This window comes from Schistocerca serialis, chromosome 1, assembly GCF_023864345.2.
Source record: "Schistocerca serialis cubense isolate TAMUIC-IGC-003099 chromosome 1, iqSchSeri2.2, whole genome shotgun sequence".
NCBI classification, from domain to species: Eukaryota; Metazoa; Arthropoda; class Insecta; order Orthoptera; family Acrididae; genus Schistocerca; species Schistocerca serialis.
Genome location: NC_064638.1, coordinates 231,432,329 through 231,449,438, shown reverse-complemented (window position 1 = coordinate 231,449,438; position 17,110 = coordinate 231,432,329).

Sequence of the window (17,110 nt, the reverse complement as noted above, 5' to 3'; positions counted from 1 at the left end):
GCGTCTGCCTACTCAGTAGGCGCTTATCGCCGGGAGCCCAGGGACGCTCCGTTTGAGTGGGATTAAATTAGATTAGTTAAGCGTTCCGTGACTCGTTAGTGTCCTACACGGCAGTGGCGCGGAACTAATCAGTTTACAGGCTATATATATTATTAAATGGCTAACCCAGTGTGCTGACCGAGTTGCAGGTTGCCTGTGTAATGGCTTGCAGGGGCAACAAAAATTATGATTTTTTAATATTATAATTATCAACAAAACGTAAAAATTTAAAATCCTGTCATAATCTACTGATTTAGAGGCATTATCTTGTGTTAAAGATGTAACTTAAAAAGACGTGTATTGCAGTTGACAGCACAAATTACCTCAACTATATTCATCCAGTGTTTGAGAATGAGGGCACTTACCGAGTTTAAATATAATTTCAAACCTTTTCTAGACGTTTTATCGCTTTCATGATTAACATCAAATATCTAACACACTAAACGATTTATATAGTAATCAGACGTTTGAAGATATTTTACGCAGGGAAATTGGATTCTTTAAAGAATCAGTGGTGGGAGGTTTATTGGTTTTACCTAATTCGTAGAGCTACATTTAGAGATTTGTTGTTTTGGTCTTCCGTCTGAACATTGGTTTAATACAGTTCTCCACGCTAGTTTGTCTTGCTGCGACACTACAACTATAGTTTTTATAGATTATGCTCTGAACAATAATTTCCTTAAGTACTGAGGGTGCATTTAACTCTGCTGATTTGGAAAGTAATATATCATGTTTTCATATTGCAGGTTCTTGTTATCACAGAAAGAATAAAGTAGATTATCTTCAATTTCATGTATGTGTCGTGTAGATGTTTACCGTAAGTTCTCACAAATATACTTCGTCCTTCTTGACGAAATCGTTGATATTTCTTTCTTTTTAATTTTCTTTAAAACAAGTAAAAGAATGTGGTATAGTACCTTTCAATAAAAAATCACTCCTTTTCTTCCCTTGGATGTATCATCACCCCATGGAAATATTCTTAATGCAATACAATTTACTGGTCTCAATACAGATGTTATGTGCAATGACATGTAATGTCAGTCTGTGTGTTGTTCATAATGACTAAACAAAAACTAAATCGTTTCAGTCTGACCAACTACATGATATATAATAGTCAATCAATTATTTTAATCTTTTTTTAATTCACAATGAAGTCAGAGGTCTGTAACGCTGAACGGACGGCTCTTTTTACGATCGCCGACTTTAGTGTAAGTTGAGGCGGGGGCAGCTCAGTGTTCGTGCATTCAACGTGAAGCAGAGAAACAAGGAAATTTAAGGAAGATATTTTGCTATAATATTTCAACCCTAAAACAATATAATTTTTTGGATAGATACAAAATCACTTTAGCTTGTATTACATGTATTCCCATATGTAACTGCTTAGGCAGGGAATACAGCATTGTGACAGCTCATGTATAAGTGCACTACACTGTAGAAGTTTATTCATCTATGCATAACTACCGATAACCTACATCTGTCTAAACATGCTTCGTGTATTCAAGCCCTGGTTTACCTCTGCAGTTGTCACTCCTCATACTTCCGTCCATTACCAAATGTGATGTGTACTGTCAACGGGTCCCTTCTCTACACCTATCTATGCCACAAATTTATTTTCTTGCCTGCTCGGTTTACTACCTCTCACTAGTAATCCCATCTGTCTACCTGATGCTCATCATTCTTCTGTCGCATCACATTTCTAAAAATTCTATCTTCTTCTTATCTGAATTGTTTATCTCCCACGCAGGTCCTTTCAAAAAACACAGAATCTGATTTGAAAAAATCTACAACTGAAAAGACGTTATTTATTAAGTCATGGGTGTATGGCGGACGGGCCAGTCCGTCACAAGGGTTCAAGCACACGCCTATGCGAGACATGAGACTGTAACAATAACACTAAAGTCAGAGGAGGTATGTGAATAAGATTCAGACTGAAAGTAATTGGGAAGAGGAAACCTCGATTAGTGAACAGGCCGTCTGCTTCGCCAAAAGAGAAGAAATTAAATGGCATCGCCTGATAGCTTACTAGCTGGACGTGGTGGCTCAGGCGACCATCACAAGAATTAAATACATGATAAGGTAGGGAAATCCACAGGAATGCAAAAGAAAACCAGAGGTGACTGGACTGTCTGCTTACATACAAATAATTATCACGAATAAAAGAAGAGATGGAGCAAGGGAATCATACGATAAAGAAATGTTAATATTTCCCATAAAAATTGTATATGTAAAAATACTTGATAAAGTAATTAATAAAAATGGAAAAATATGCAAAAGTCTAATGTAAAATGACATTTAAGGCAGTAAAATGTGATAAGCACGAGGAGGGGTACATAGAATGTATAACACACTTGTCTGCATTGTTTGTGATGGTAAAAAAGATACATCATGTAGGAGTGCAGAAAACCCAGCTCGGTTGTCAGTTCACTTATGAAGTGTGTATCCATAAGGTATAAATCAGTGTGAACAAAAACATTGTAGTCAGGAATAAAATAGGTATCCCTCGTGAAGGTTCATAATATAAGAACAGGATAAGATAAAAAATACATAAGTAGTAAAAAAAATATTCTTTTATGTAGTGCATGACATTGTATAATTCATATGCGTTAGAGACAACCTGGGAACATGAGGTGTTGGGTTAAAATATAAGATGTGAAATGAACAGAAATACCATCGTCATAACGACTCATATAATATCGGAATTCAGGGATGCTTGACATATAGACATGGATGCATCGTTATGGTGTTCACGGAACTCATAATTATTGAGAATAGATCTTTGAGCGTGGTTTGCTCATTTAACGTAAGATCAGTGTTATGACTAAGTTTGCACAGGACTCCTATTTTTGCTAGACAGTCAAGGACACGTCCTTAAAGTTAGAGGTGCGGTACGCTAGGGTTTCTACTGATGTCAGGTATCTTATGGTTACGGGCTTTAAGATGGTTGGCTAGGGTACGCTTTGATTTACCCAAGTCCTAATGTTCTTCAAATATGGTGGAAAATGGAAGTCCTGTTTGAATGACGTGCACACACCCTCTATCATTACACTTGATTATGTAAATTCCCAGCTGCGCTTATAGTTTCTTGATGTCTAAATTTAAGACCACCTGATTTGCCATGCACAAAAGTTGGAGAACTGCCAGACTTATTCAACCATTTATCGATATTTTCAGGCGAAAACTTTGTTATACCTGATTAATGGGTGTAAGGATAACCTCATGGTTAGTACTTACGAGGGTTGCAACTTTAATAGTGGCAACTATTTATTTACAGCTCGTACAGAATAGATACGTGTTTCAAAGTTTTACTGACCTTCAAGGTAGTCACCAGCAGTGTGTATAACCCGTTGGTAGTGATGTGGAAGTCGTAGGATACTCTTAGCAGTGCCAGTTGTGTTGACAGTTCGAGCGGCGCGGTCTATTGCCCGAAGCGAATGCCGTGAAGTGTTTTCTTCAGTTCAGAAATCGAGTTGAACTCACAAGGGCTAAAGTTATGGGAGTGCAGTAGGTGGTATAGCACTTAGCAGCCCCATCAGTCAAACAAATCAGTAACAGCTGGACATTGTACGTGCTTGAGCATTTTCCTGCAAAATCGTGGTCAGGTCCTGCAGAAAGTGTCATCACTTCTGTACTTAAATATCTTCAACATTTCGCGGCCCTGTCAACAACTGAATAAATATTAATTTTAATTTTGATAATCAACAGCTTCAGTTGCAACTGAGGCTGTTGATTATTAAAATTAATTCTTCTGTCTTTAAGCTAGTTGTAGGTTGTGTTCCAAAAATGAACAGCATAGAGGCAGAAGTAATGTCGTAAGTTCAACTCGATTTCTAAACTGAAGGAAACACTTCACGGCATTCGCTTCAGAGCTGCTACAAATTCGTCGGGCAATAGACCGCGCCGCTCGAACTGTCAGCACAACTGGCACTGCTAAGAGTATCCTACGACTTTCACATCGCTGGCAACGGGTTATACACAATGCTGGTGACTACTTTGAAGGTCAGTCAAAATTGAAACACGTATCTATTTCGTACGAGCTGTAAATAACTAGTTGCCACTATTAAAGTTCCTACCCTCGTATAATGTATCTACCAATAAATACAACCGCCGGCTTGTGTCGGTAACCGTTAGTATGCGCAGTGAATTTAACGGTCTGAAGTTCTTTGTTATATTGTATCTGCTCTAGGTACAACATGGAGTCGCTGTTGACATAGCGCGCTAAGCAGCCATCTTGTAATTGTGGGATAGTTTGATGAATAATAAATAATATAGTTTGGGGTTGACCCCTTCCCACAGATATCATTCACGATAATGGTACCTCGTATGCAGACAACAAGGTCTAAACAGGATAGTAACGCCCTAATGTAAATTGTATTTGATGGTGTGTACTGTTTAAATATTGTTGTAATTGGAGAAAAAAATGGTTCAAACGGCTCTGAGCACTATGGGACTTAACATCTGTCTCCTAAAACTTAGAACTACTTAAACCTAAATATCCTAAGGACATCACACACATCCAAGCCCGAGGTAGGATTCGAACCTGCGACGGTAGCGGTCACGCGGTTCCAGACTGAAGCGCCTAGAAACGCACGGCCACTCTTATACAATGGCACAAAAGGACGTAATTGTTTCAGACAAAATTTTTTTTAAGAATGTTCAGAACTGAACTCGTGTACATCTATGAACTGATAGTTACACGTACAAATGTTTGACATGGACTGGAGAAAAGTTTGCAGTTTAAAGTGTGGTCCAATGTCTAAGAGAGGGACTGAATTGCCTTGTGAGGAATTTTGTGCTGACTATTACATCCGTTGCATCAAGGTAATATGGATGAAAAATGTAGTAACATAATAAAGGTACTCCATGGTGCACCTAGAGCAGACACAATACAACAAAGAACTTTAGACCGTTTTTTCTTGTATGAAGATAGCAAAATAAAAGAAAATATGTGATTGAGAATCACTATTAGTCAAGAGAAGAGGACACTTTTGACCTTCAGATAATAGTACATTCTCAGTTAAACAAAACGCCTGTACATACTCACCAAGAGCTGCTCTTTCTTAATTCACCTCCGTAATTATTACATTGCAAGAAAAAGTAAATGTGCAATAACACGTCTTTCGAATCTGAAAAATGGAGAAGTATCTGTGCTTTGTCTAATTTAATAGTTGATTTAATCGTAATCTTTGCGCAAAAGATAAATAAGTATGTACACGTATGATAGCGGATGGTACACGTTGGGATGTGATCTACTGAGTAGACATGTTCTTTCACTTGACTCTTAAATCATTATCTTGTTGTGCAAATTGGTACTTCCACCCATCTCATTCCTGTAAAAAAAAATAATAAAAATTAAACATAGATATAATAAAAATTAAACATAGATACATTGCGCTATTCCATTTTGACTCTTCCGTTCAGTTAGAGTATGGCACCAGGAGTTGAAGAACATACACAAATAAAAGTTTTATTTGAACATTGCGGAATGTGTGGTTCCATTATTTAATTGCTATAATGTTTTACGAACTAGTGACCGTATATGTAACGGCCCAAGGTGCAGACTGAAAGCAGCGAGTCTTACAGAAATACTAGTCATTCAACACAACATGTAATAATTGATTATATTGTACAATATTTAACTTCGAATAACATGAAGATCACTGGTTCGAAGCAAAGGAACAACATGGTTAAGTAAAGAATCTGCTTCCCGCAATAGTATCTTAGAAAGCATCTGCCAACACCATGCTGTGATAGACTTAAACTGTGCCAATTTTATGCTGTAGAGGGTCGAACCTGGCAGGTTGTGACCTTATTGACATGGCAGACGTGCTTTGATTCGCACCCAGTGTTCAGTTTCCATAAGTTGTTCCTGTCAGTGGTACTTTCTTCGCGAGGTAATTGTTCCCAAAGGACATTGCATACGTTACCTGAATACTGTGTCAGGTGATAAATGCTGCTGTTCGATTGCTGGATTCTAAGAGCAGCGCCACTACAGTACTGTTGCAGTTTCGTTGTGGTGGTATCTTGAATAAAATTTTTGTTAGGAATCGATGTTTCTCTCGTTTAGAAAAAGTGATTACCCAACTAATGGCTGACAGAGGTGACGTACGCACAGAAATCCGTCCCCCAATGTTTTTCGGTTCACCGCGACAGTGAGCGATACAAGCATTTCTGTTATTTACTTCTTAGTGACTTACATTGTGTTTTACATGTGAATATATTCTGAATAGTGAATTTATACCGACCGTCACAATCTGGTGAGGGTTTCAACCCATAAAAATGTCATGCACGGTGCAGTGACTACAAAGATCAAAGCTAGTACTAATTACTGTCAGAAGTTTGAAAATTTATTGTCTTATTGTACATACCAGTTCTGTTTCTGAAAATTTTTGTCTTATTGTACATACAGTTGTCATCTTCTTCAGAGTGTATCGGTTATATGAACTGATTAATTTAATCGACGAAGTAGTACAGTATACACAGGACTGACGCCAGTTACTTCAAAGTAGAAGAAAGAAACACTATCTTGTCCAGAAGCGAGAAAATTGCTAGGATATTTCTTTGTAGACGAAGTTTGCAGGTACGTACATTGTTTCCACTCTATTGTTGTTTTATTTCGTATGTAGTTCAGTTTTTCAATACGGAAAACTCTACATACACAAGAATCTATTTGCTTTAACTGTGAATGAATAACTTATTTTCTTGTCGCACTTTACTGAGAGATAATATTGCGTCAACATTCGTTCTCTTTCTGGTTTGTCTCGTTTCCGTAGCGGCTGAAATTTTTCTTTACACTATGTGTCATAAATCTTTTGTATTATATAGCACTCCGGTGTATGGAAAAGAAACGATTATGAAATCATAATGGCTGCATGGTTTTGGAGAGGCACAGCGATGTCAGCATCATGGTGTGGAAAGCAATCGGGTATATCTTCAGTTCCCGAATGATAGTGAATGGGGGAACTCTGACTGTACAACGCCGCGTCACGGACATCCTGCGTCCTCATGTGTTACCTTCCATGCGACACTATAGTGAAGCCATTTTTGGAAGGACAATGCTCACCATATCATGGAATTTGTTTCTATGAACTGTCTGCGTGATCTGACGTACTCTCCTGTCCAGAAATTTCTACAGATCTTTCCCCGATACAATATGTGTGGGGCAAGCGCGTATGACAACTCGGTTCCAGTGCCAGTATGCAAGTTATAAAGGACCTATTACAATTCTTGGAGGCCAGTTTTCCTCAGGAGAAGATAAAGCGGCTTTATGACACGTTTCCCATCCGAGTCAGTGCAGGCATCCCGTCGCGATGGGGTGCAACGTCATAATAAGTGAGCTCATGCATCCAAGTTTTTTGTAAATTTGACTTGGTTTTGTAATCATTGAAATAACGTCATACACCCTCTCAAATAGTGAAGTTTCGTTTCATTTCCTCCTCCCCATCTGGGCGCTCCATTTCTTTTGTCAAGCAGTGTGAATACACTTCAAGAATAAAGAAATGCTGGTCGTCCTAAGAAGAAATGGAAAGATCCTTTGCACTCGAAATAACAGGCAAAAGGGTTGTAATGGGACATCCTCCTCTAGCGTTACTTTTTCTCAACAGTATTTGTCGACACCAGTATTATTTTTCGAATTTTGGACGGGTCAGTATTATCTGAGTCACTTTTCTCAAAACCGTCATATAATTTTATACACAGTGCGTTATATTTCAAGCTAAAATTTATGAAAATCAATTACTTTAAAAAATATTTTAGTCTTGATGTTATCATAGATAAATAGTAGTTCTGAATGTACAGAGAAAATTATTTTTTAGAAACTTGTGAAATTACAAAGTATTGGCGCACTTAAAATTTATATTATTAATTACGCAGTATTGTACTGGTTACCATGTTTATTTCTGGATTCATTTGTGAAACAATCGAAATTAATAATGTAACAGAAACTAGCAGAAATTCATCTTTTAACAAAAATTGTGAACCCTTTGTAATGAGGTTATTTCCGCAGAGTGTGAGTGTCATAAGCACGTCTCTGATGTAATCGGACGTATTTTTGTGCGAACAATGTTATTTCGGCTTTGTTAATGTGAAAAATCAAAATACTGTATGATATACTGAAGTGTGAGAAAATATATTTTCATTAAAACAAAAATTCTGCAACTACCTGGGGATCTTCAGAAACTACCCTGCGATCATCAGCTCTGGGCTTGGCGTACTCAAGCGCTGAGTATTGTGCACCTGTTTGGATGAACAGTCATCATACAAGGCTTGTTGACACCCAACTGAATACGACAATGCGTATAATACCTAGCGCAATCAGATCTACTCCAGTTAATTGGCTTCCATTGTTAACCGGTATAATGCCTCCTGATCTACGCAGATGTACTGCTTTTATGAGGGAATTCCACAAGATCTCCAGGAATTCTAATCTACCCATGCATAGCGACCTACCACTTTTAAATCGTAAGAGGCTGAAATCACGCCATCCAACTCTGTGCGATGCTGTTGACGTGGTTGCTAAGGATTTCCAACCCCTTGAAGCATGGAAAGGTCGGTGGGAAGCAGTGACAGATGTGCGCCTGCATGACATCTTCTCAGGTGCTAAACTTCCAAGTGGATTCGACCTACCACGCAAGACCTGGACTATTCTCAACAGAATCCGTACCGGCCATAGCCGATGCACGGATGCTCTCTTTAAGTGGAAGAAGCTGCCTAATCCAGCCTGTGACTGCGGGGCTCCAGGCCAGACTGTTCACCACATTGTCAGTGAATGCAGAATTCAAGCCTATCAAGGAGCTGAAGAGGACTTCCTGCTACCAATTCCAGATGCAGCGCGCTGGATTGAAGGACAGGATATTCAGTTGTAAAGCCAAACTTAAGTTGCTTGTGTGTAAATATGTACATATGTATATGTAAATTCATTTTATGATATGTCTGTATTAGCCATACGCTAAATAACAATAATAAAGAATAAAATCTGCAGAAAAAACTTTCAAATTTATTTAGTTCAATCCAACCGTAAGGACTAAGACGTGACATTTTCAAGTTTAATAATCAGACCACTAGACAAGAAGAACTGGAACCAACTCAACATGAGAAGTTAAGTAAACTAGAAAGTTTACTGTGATCTTCACTCCTCTCAAATATTTATGAAAGACTTTGTTTAATGTGGACAATAGATGAAAGTAGGAAGGAGGATGTAGATTACAGAGTGCATAAACAAAAATTGCATATGAGTACGATGATGATGATCAAGGTTGCAGGCTGTGCATGTCTGTAAACAGAAATCATTAACCTACTGACATGGATAAAAATTTCAGTGCACAGTGTAGTCCCCATTGTCTACAATAGTGTCTAGCTATCGCACATAGAAATGATAACAGTTGAGTCGTATGTTATCTTGGGGTATATTGCTCTACGCCGAAACTTCTTGGCATATTAAAACTGTTTTCCGCACCGGTACTCGAACAAGGAGACTTGCCTTTCATGGGCAATGCTCTTACCGACTGAGCCTTCCGGGCACGAATCGCGACCACGCTCTTAACCTCTTTCAAGTTTCAAAACAGTACAGGCTCCACTGAAGAGTGGAATATTCATTCTCGAATTCATTCGAAAATGAATGAGTCACCCAGGACGTGGATAAGTCATTTCTCCGCAACATTTGAATGTAGGAGAGAGCGAGTGGATATCTCAGTCGAAAGAGCATTTTTCGTGACAGCCAATATTCCAAGTTCCACTCCCAGTCCGGCACACCCTCTGTAGCATAGTAAAGGATTCATTCCACGCTACTTCGATAATATGCCCGTGTGTGGTTCCAAATCACGGACAGTAGCAAAAACAGAAAAATGAACATAAGCAGTATCGACCGCAAAAAACCTTTACTTTTTTGTTACCGGTTTCGGTCTGTTTTAGACCATCTTCAAATCTGATACCACGGTGGTAGGCTCAAGCAATTGTTCGTGGAGCCGTGACGCCTGCTCCGTTTACGCCACCGCCTACAATCATGGTATGAGGTATGAAGATTGTCTAAAACTGACCGAAACTGGTAATCACAAAAATAAATGTTTCTAGCGGTCGAGATTGTTTGTATTCATTTGAAAGTATTACAAAAACCGTTGTTCTCCACGAGAAATGTTCTCAAAAATTCTAAAGAAAGAAAAATCACATGTACAAGCAGCAGAGATGAAATTCATGAGGTTCGTAACAGTGTAATAAAATGGATAAAATAAGGAATAAAAACGATAACATCAGATTGAAAAATCTTAACAGTAAATGACGAGATAGAAAATAGAATGTAACGGAATAAAACAGTAACATCAGATTTAAAAATCGTAACAGTTAATGGCAAGAGAGAGGTAGAATGTAATGGAAGGATCATGTTCATAAAATGACAGAAAATAGGTTCCCACAAAACATAGTGAATTATCGGCCGACTGAGAAGAGAGAAGTAGGTAGACCAGGTAAGAGATGGATGGATGGATGGATGACAGAAACCGGAACAGGGTATTGGAACACCTAATCCGAGGAAGGGGATGATGATAACGACCAATATCTGAGGCTCTTGTATCCTGACTGAGGACTGTACCAAGTTAGTTTCTATTCCCCTTGTGATAAAAATAAGGATATTCCGATGGAATCCAAGTCGATAGTGGCAAACACACCAATACTTCTGGAAAGCTTCGAGAACAACAACGACGACAACCCGCAACCACAGGACTTAAATACGGCTCTGGTTCCGGCTATAGTTTTTTCTTTTGATCTGAAGGCCAAAGACTTGTCTCTGAGCGTTTTATGAATTTTCTGTAATTTTACGGGATAACGTTACTTTTAAAATTTTCATAATTAATTTGAAAATTAAGATATTATTTTGCTGCCGAATTAATTCGTTATGGTTGATGGATACTGTTTAAATGTTCTATGAAATTAGAGCTGATTTGCACGCAGTTCACATCCGGAAAAAGGTGATTGATATCTTCTACTGTTACTCTATCATATTCACAGTGAGGACTAACTTGAACATGAATTAGGTCAAGATGGATGTGGAGTGATCCATGATTAAAGTTAATGCGACGTATGGAACTTATAAACATTTTATTCATTTTAACTGTGTGGAGCCTGGGCTTCGAGTGAATCTTTCGCTGTCTTTATTCGCATTATTCCCCTTTACTGCGTATCGATCTTTGATATTTGTCTTCGCATTGGCGTCTTGCACTTCCAGATAGCCGGCCGGAGTGTCCGAGCGGTTCTAGGCCCTACAGTCTGGAACCGCGCAACCGCTGCGGTCGCAGGTTCGAATCCTGCCTCGGACATGGATGTGTGTGATGTCCTTAGGTTAGTTAGGTTTAAGTAGTTCTAAGTTCTAGGGGACTGATGACCTCAGAAGTTAAGTCCCATAGTGCTCAGAGCCATTTGAACCAATTTTTGAACTTCCAGATATATTTTAGTCTTCCGGTCTTACCGTGGTAATAAGATGATATGAAAAGCGCTGTTTTGAGAGGTGATCTTCGCTGCTTCATGGACTATTTAATCGTATATAATGTTCACGTCTCCCTTAATCCACATAAATCTTACCTTCCTCTCGAGATTTTCGTTGCTTTTTTTTCGGATCCAGTAAATTAGTTTCACTAAGAAGGGCTGATATCAGCGTCTTGGAGTAAGCTTCTACAGTCTGTTGAAAACAAAATGGTTCTTACATCAGGTTCTGCAGGCAACTTAAAGCTACAACTATCGCTGTTGCTTTTCCAGAAGATGCATTAGTCTCACTGTGAAAGAAATCCGTTTCTTGTAACACATCCGCAGACTTGGGAAAGCGCAACCCACTCTGCTAGATCCGGCAATCAACAACTATTACACCGAGGGTGAAAAAGGTGAAGTTCTCCTTTCTGGCTCTAGACGAGCCAGTCGGTTCCGAGCGACCGCAGTGTCATCCTCCGCCGATAACGGCATTGGATGCGGTATGGAGGGAGCATGCATTCAGCACATCGATCTCCCGATCGTTGAAGAGTTTATTTAACTTGGAAACGCTACTAATCGGTCGAGTAGGTCACTGGCTATTATTCTCCCACTGCTAATCCCTCTGAAACTTCCTCTGGCCTAGACGGAGATTCGCACGTCGAGCGAGATACGACCCGATACCGTTCGTGCCCATTCTCGTCTATAATATTCTGACTACAGTTCGTGACACCTCTTCGAACAACCCGCCGACTGTACTGGAGTTGAATTCTGCAGCTCATGGATATTGCATACTCGGCGTTATTCACAGATGTGTATGTGTGTGTGTGAAATCTTATGAGACTTAACTGCTAAGGTCGTCAGTCCCTAAGCTTACACACTACTTATCCTAAATTATCCTAAGGACAAACACATACACCCATGCCCGAGAGAGGACTCGAATCTCCGCCGGGACCAGCCGCACAGTCCATGACTGCAGCGCCTTGTTCACAGATTCTTGTGAGTTCCTTATCTTCGTGTTTGGTACATTGTGGTAGTAGTGCTCTCCTCGGATCTGTACATGTTTTCAGATTATATTCAGTTTGTCGATAAATTTCGTTCTGCCTTCAGAAAAGAGACAGCATCAGACCAAACAAATACTCACTTTCAGAGTGTTGGCCAATTCTTGGAAAGTGGCTTCCAGTTTACCAAAGGCCTTTTGTAATCTCGCTGAATTTTAGGTAGTTGAGGTAATAGCTCAGAAGTGGTTTGTCTATAGTATTTAGTAATCCTGATGTAAGAGCACAGATTTCCATGGGACGCTCAGAACAACAGACCACCCCGTCAGAAACTGAAATTCAGTTGTTGTAAATGATTTTTTCATGCCTTCAGCTGAAATTTTCGGACTTAGGCCATTTTCATCCAGTGTTTTTGAAACATGTAAAGTGTTTAAGTAATTGCTCAAACGTTAAATAAAGCACATCTAACTGTTAAAATAAATAAATCCAACATTCCCATCCATACTTCAGAGCAATTGGTTAAAATGCAGTGAAGTTTGTTAATAAAGTGAGTTCGAGACATGTAGAGTATAGCTACGACATAACAAGAGCGTAATTTTTAAGGAAAAGTGGACTATACATGTGAGTGGTATACACTGATAAGCCAAAACATTATGAGCACCTGCTTAATAGCTTGTTTGTCTGTCTTTGGACCGAAATACGTCACTGATTCGCTGGAGTGCATGGTTTTCGAGTTTTTCAATAAAAGCGAGTTTGCAAGTCAGTATAGCCCGTTTTCTTGAATAATTCGAAAACGTATCCTAGTATAAAAGTTAACAAAATTAAATTTCCTTCAAAAAGGTCCTCTTCATTTTTTTCTGTAGGACTAATAGCTTGCACGTAGAGAGCGAGAAGTAATAAAAATCTTGCACATAGTATCTGAAGGCATTACAGGTTGCTAGAAACCCATGGTCAGGCGCAGCTGAATAATTCTGTACAGTGCCACGTTGCTTGGCCTCCATCTTGTTACATATCGAGGATTCGACTCGCATTCCACAAATATATTTTGGTTTATGCTTACTGCACAGCTTAAACGTTCACCGTCTTTTTTATCACGTATACACCTTACACTGTGGTACAACAAGTCATGAAGTGTGTTGGAGTGATATTTACTGAAACCAGTGTTCTGGAGTAGTTCACCATCTTTTTTTTAATGACATACACACCTTACACTGTGGAACAACAAGCTACAAGTCATGAAGTGTGTTGCAGTGCTTTTGACTGAAACCAGTGTTCTGGCCCTGGTCCAAGACACGCAATATATGTTACGCCGATTAAGGACGACATAGCTCTTCGAGTGCCCTGTGTGTGGTGTCCCTGCGAATGCAGCATATCTATGTAGCTCAAACTGTTCGCATTGTTGGCAAGCGTTGCACTAAGCATAAGCGGCATACCAAGGAAAGGCATCATGAGATGTTGGCCATAGCTGACCATTGCCTGGAAAACGGACGTAAAATACCGTTTGAAAAAACGAGAATCCTCGCTCATGTGTCATCATGCGAGTATTCCATTACAAAGGAGGTGAACGAGGCTCGAATAAACAGTAACAATTTTAACAGAGACTATTGTTGGAAACTTAGTAGGTGACTGGATATCGAGCGAAAGCAAACACGGAGGCTTGACACTTGTAGGGAGGCAAGACCAGCAGTTCCAGACGTGACGCCTGCATCTCATGCTTTCTGACCATCGATCCTCCGGAGCTGCTATGAACAGTCCAACTCGTCCTTTCGCGCATGCGTCACTTCTGCCGTCTCTGGAAGATCGCAGCCGCTGCAATTGCGTCTATGCAGGTTGATTCTTATTAACGTTTAAAAAAAACTCCGAAGGCGACGAAGATGACGCTGAGGCAATTAATATAAAACACATGGGGGCAGAAACGTCGGGTAATAGCCCAAAAGTGGATGTCAAATGTTGAACATGTGACGGTACCAGATGACATACATCACCGCACGTGCAGCGATTGGGCTTGTCTATGCTACCCTCGCTGGTATGGGGCAGCACTACACATTCTCCGCTAGGGTACTCTGTTTCCGTTCTTGCATTATCCGATGTGATACGGTACTGCTCACGGTAGTGGTAATCCAATACTACGATGAATTGATTTCCGTTTACGAAAACAAAACAGTCTAGCGGAGCGATGTGTAGGACTGCTCCCTATCAGCGAGAGTAAGATCCACAAGCCCATTCGCAGGATGTACAGCGAAATACGCCGTTTGGTGACGTTACATGTTCAAAATTTGTCATCCACTTTTCGGAGGCTTCTACTCCTGATGACGACAGCCTTCGAAAGCTTGAGTGTTTCATTGGAAGTGACACGTGCAAATAGGCGCCCATGAAACAGAGAAACATGTTTAACAAATTGTGATTTATGAAATGGAATGATGAGGTAGGCCTGTGTTAGGTAAGGCTGATTGTAGGATTCGATTTGTTGGTAGGATACTGGAGAAATGCAGTCAGTATACAAAGGAGACTGCTTAGAAAACACTTGTGCACCTCATAGTAAAATATTTCTGAAGGCTGTGGCATTCACATAAAATAGGACTAACCGGGGTACTGAACATTTATTTACTGATGGTAGAGTGTCATGGAAATTTTGAGGAATCTGAACTCTCAAATGCATGGAAATGGACGTAAATGAATTCCGCGATAGATTACTTACAGAGTTTACTTTGTCGCCTACTCGGTTTCACTATCCTTCAACAGCTTTCCACAGATGTTCAAGGCAGCAGCACACGAGCTGCATATTGAACTGCGCCGTTTCAGAGAGGTTAGTTCGCTGGCGCCGACCATAGCAATCTGCCTTTTGTCAAAGTCGCTTATGTCAGAGAATTTTCCCGCTTGCGGTCCGTGTCGTCACTATAACGACTGCCCATTTGTCTTTGCTCCGCTTATCCAGGGGGTCTCTCCCAAGAGTCGTCAGGCACATTTTCTCTGATGTTTCGACACACATTCGCAAATTCGATTTTACTGTGTGTAGCTGGAGCCATCCCACACAAATTCTGCTCATAACGGCTTTCCTACGGCTCCTATCGCTGACGAAGAGCGGCGGTTTGTTTCCTGTTCAAAATGTGAAAAAAAAATGGGATTTTAGGTGCCCATTCTACAGATTAATCGCAGATTATTCTAGAACCGATATCCTTACATACAAAATTCTCGTGTCACAGTGTTAGTTGACATACTCCTCCGAAACGGCTCCATCGTTTCTGATAAAATTTTACATGTATATTCGGTACGTCTGAGAATCGGCCGTAATCTCTTTTTCATGCCCCTAAGTGATGAGGGTGGTCCACCCCAAAAAAATTTTTCTTATTTTTGTACAGAACTTTTTTTTTATTTTCTTATGATGTGGAAATTACAAAATACACGCAACCCTAAATTTTCACCCTTCTACCACCAACCCATATTTTAATAGCGATTTTAGTAATTTAATAATTTTCAACCCCAGTCGATAACTCATCAATTATCACTTGATCAGATATCCCCGCCAGGTGTCTACCGGTGATAGTCTTTCACTATTCGATATATAGGTAATTGAAGAAAACGTACCAAAAGCAACGACTCTTTGAATCGACGTAACTAGACCGAGAAGTGTAACTAGGTAGCACGCATCATTCGTCAAACTGACATTTAGGCCTAGCGCACACGCGTCGATTTTTATCCTACGGAAATATATCGTGCGATCAAATTCTTTTAGTGGAACAAAGAAGTTCCTATGCTCTCCTTTGTTCCTCTAAAAGAATTTAATCCCACAATATTTTTACGTACGATAAAAATCGATGCGTGTGTGCTTGGTCTTATTCATAATGCTGGCGAACACGTTTCGACACTAAATTGCCGCTGTGTTTGTATGCTCATGGACGAGCCGTGTATCGGCTACAATTGTTAAATCCGCTCGATCCACTGTAGAAACGCTAGAACCAATAGGGGCCGATAATGCCGGACTTCCCCCTAAGCCTTTTTCTCACGCCCTACAGAGTTTTCGGCCATTATTATTGTTCGTGTCACGAGCTCCCGCCAACAACGGCTATTGTGTTACACGTATACATTGAGTTACACGTATACATTATTCTTATAGACTAGAGATTATTTATATCGAAAAATAACGTTTGCCAGGTCAGTTATAACATATAAAGATTTTCAAAGGCGATTACTCTTCGTGTTTTACTGTCCCTGTTAACACATGTCGGTAAAACGACTATCGCAGTAGACTAACCTGCTACTGCTCTATAGAATGGATATGTAAGATTCCGCTTGAAAAATATTTTTGTTTCTAACGGGAAACGAACCGCCGGTTTCTATCCACACTGGAGGTCACATGGAAGATGTGATGAGCAGTATTTTTTTGGCCCGACTCCAGTTACACAATGTAAAAACAAAATTGCAGATATCTACTGAAACACCATGGAAAATGAGCCTGACAACTCTTATGGGAGACACCTTGTATTTACCGTGTCGTGTGCCCTCTGTACCACCATGTTTTGCCTCATAGCTTCAGTCCGGCACTGTCGTTAAGAAAATATAATACTAGCCTATCGAAGATCGAATAGGCTTTGTGATTTGATGCAGGACATGTCTGTACACAGAATTCA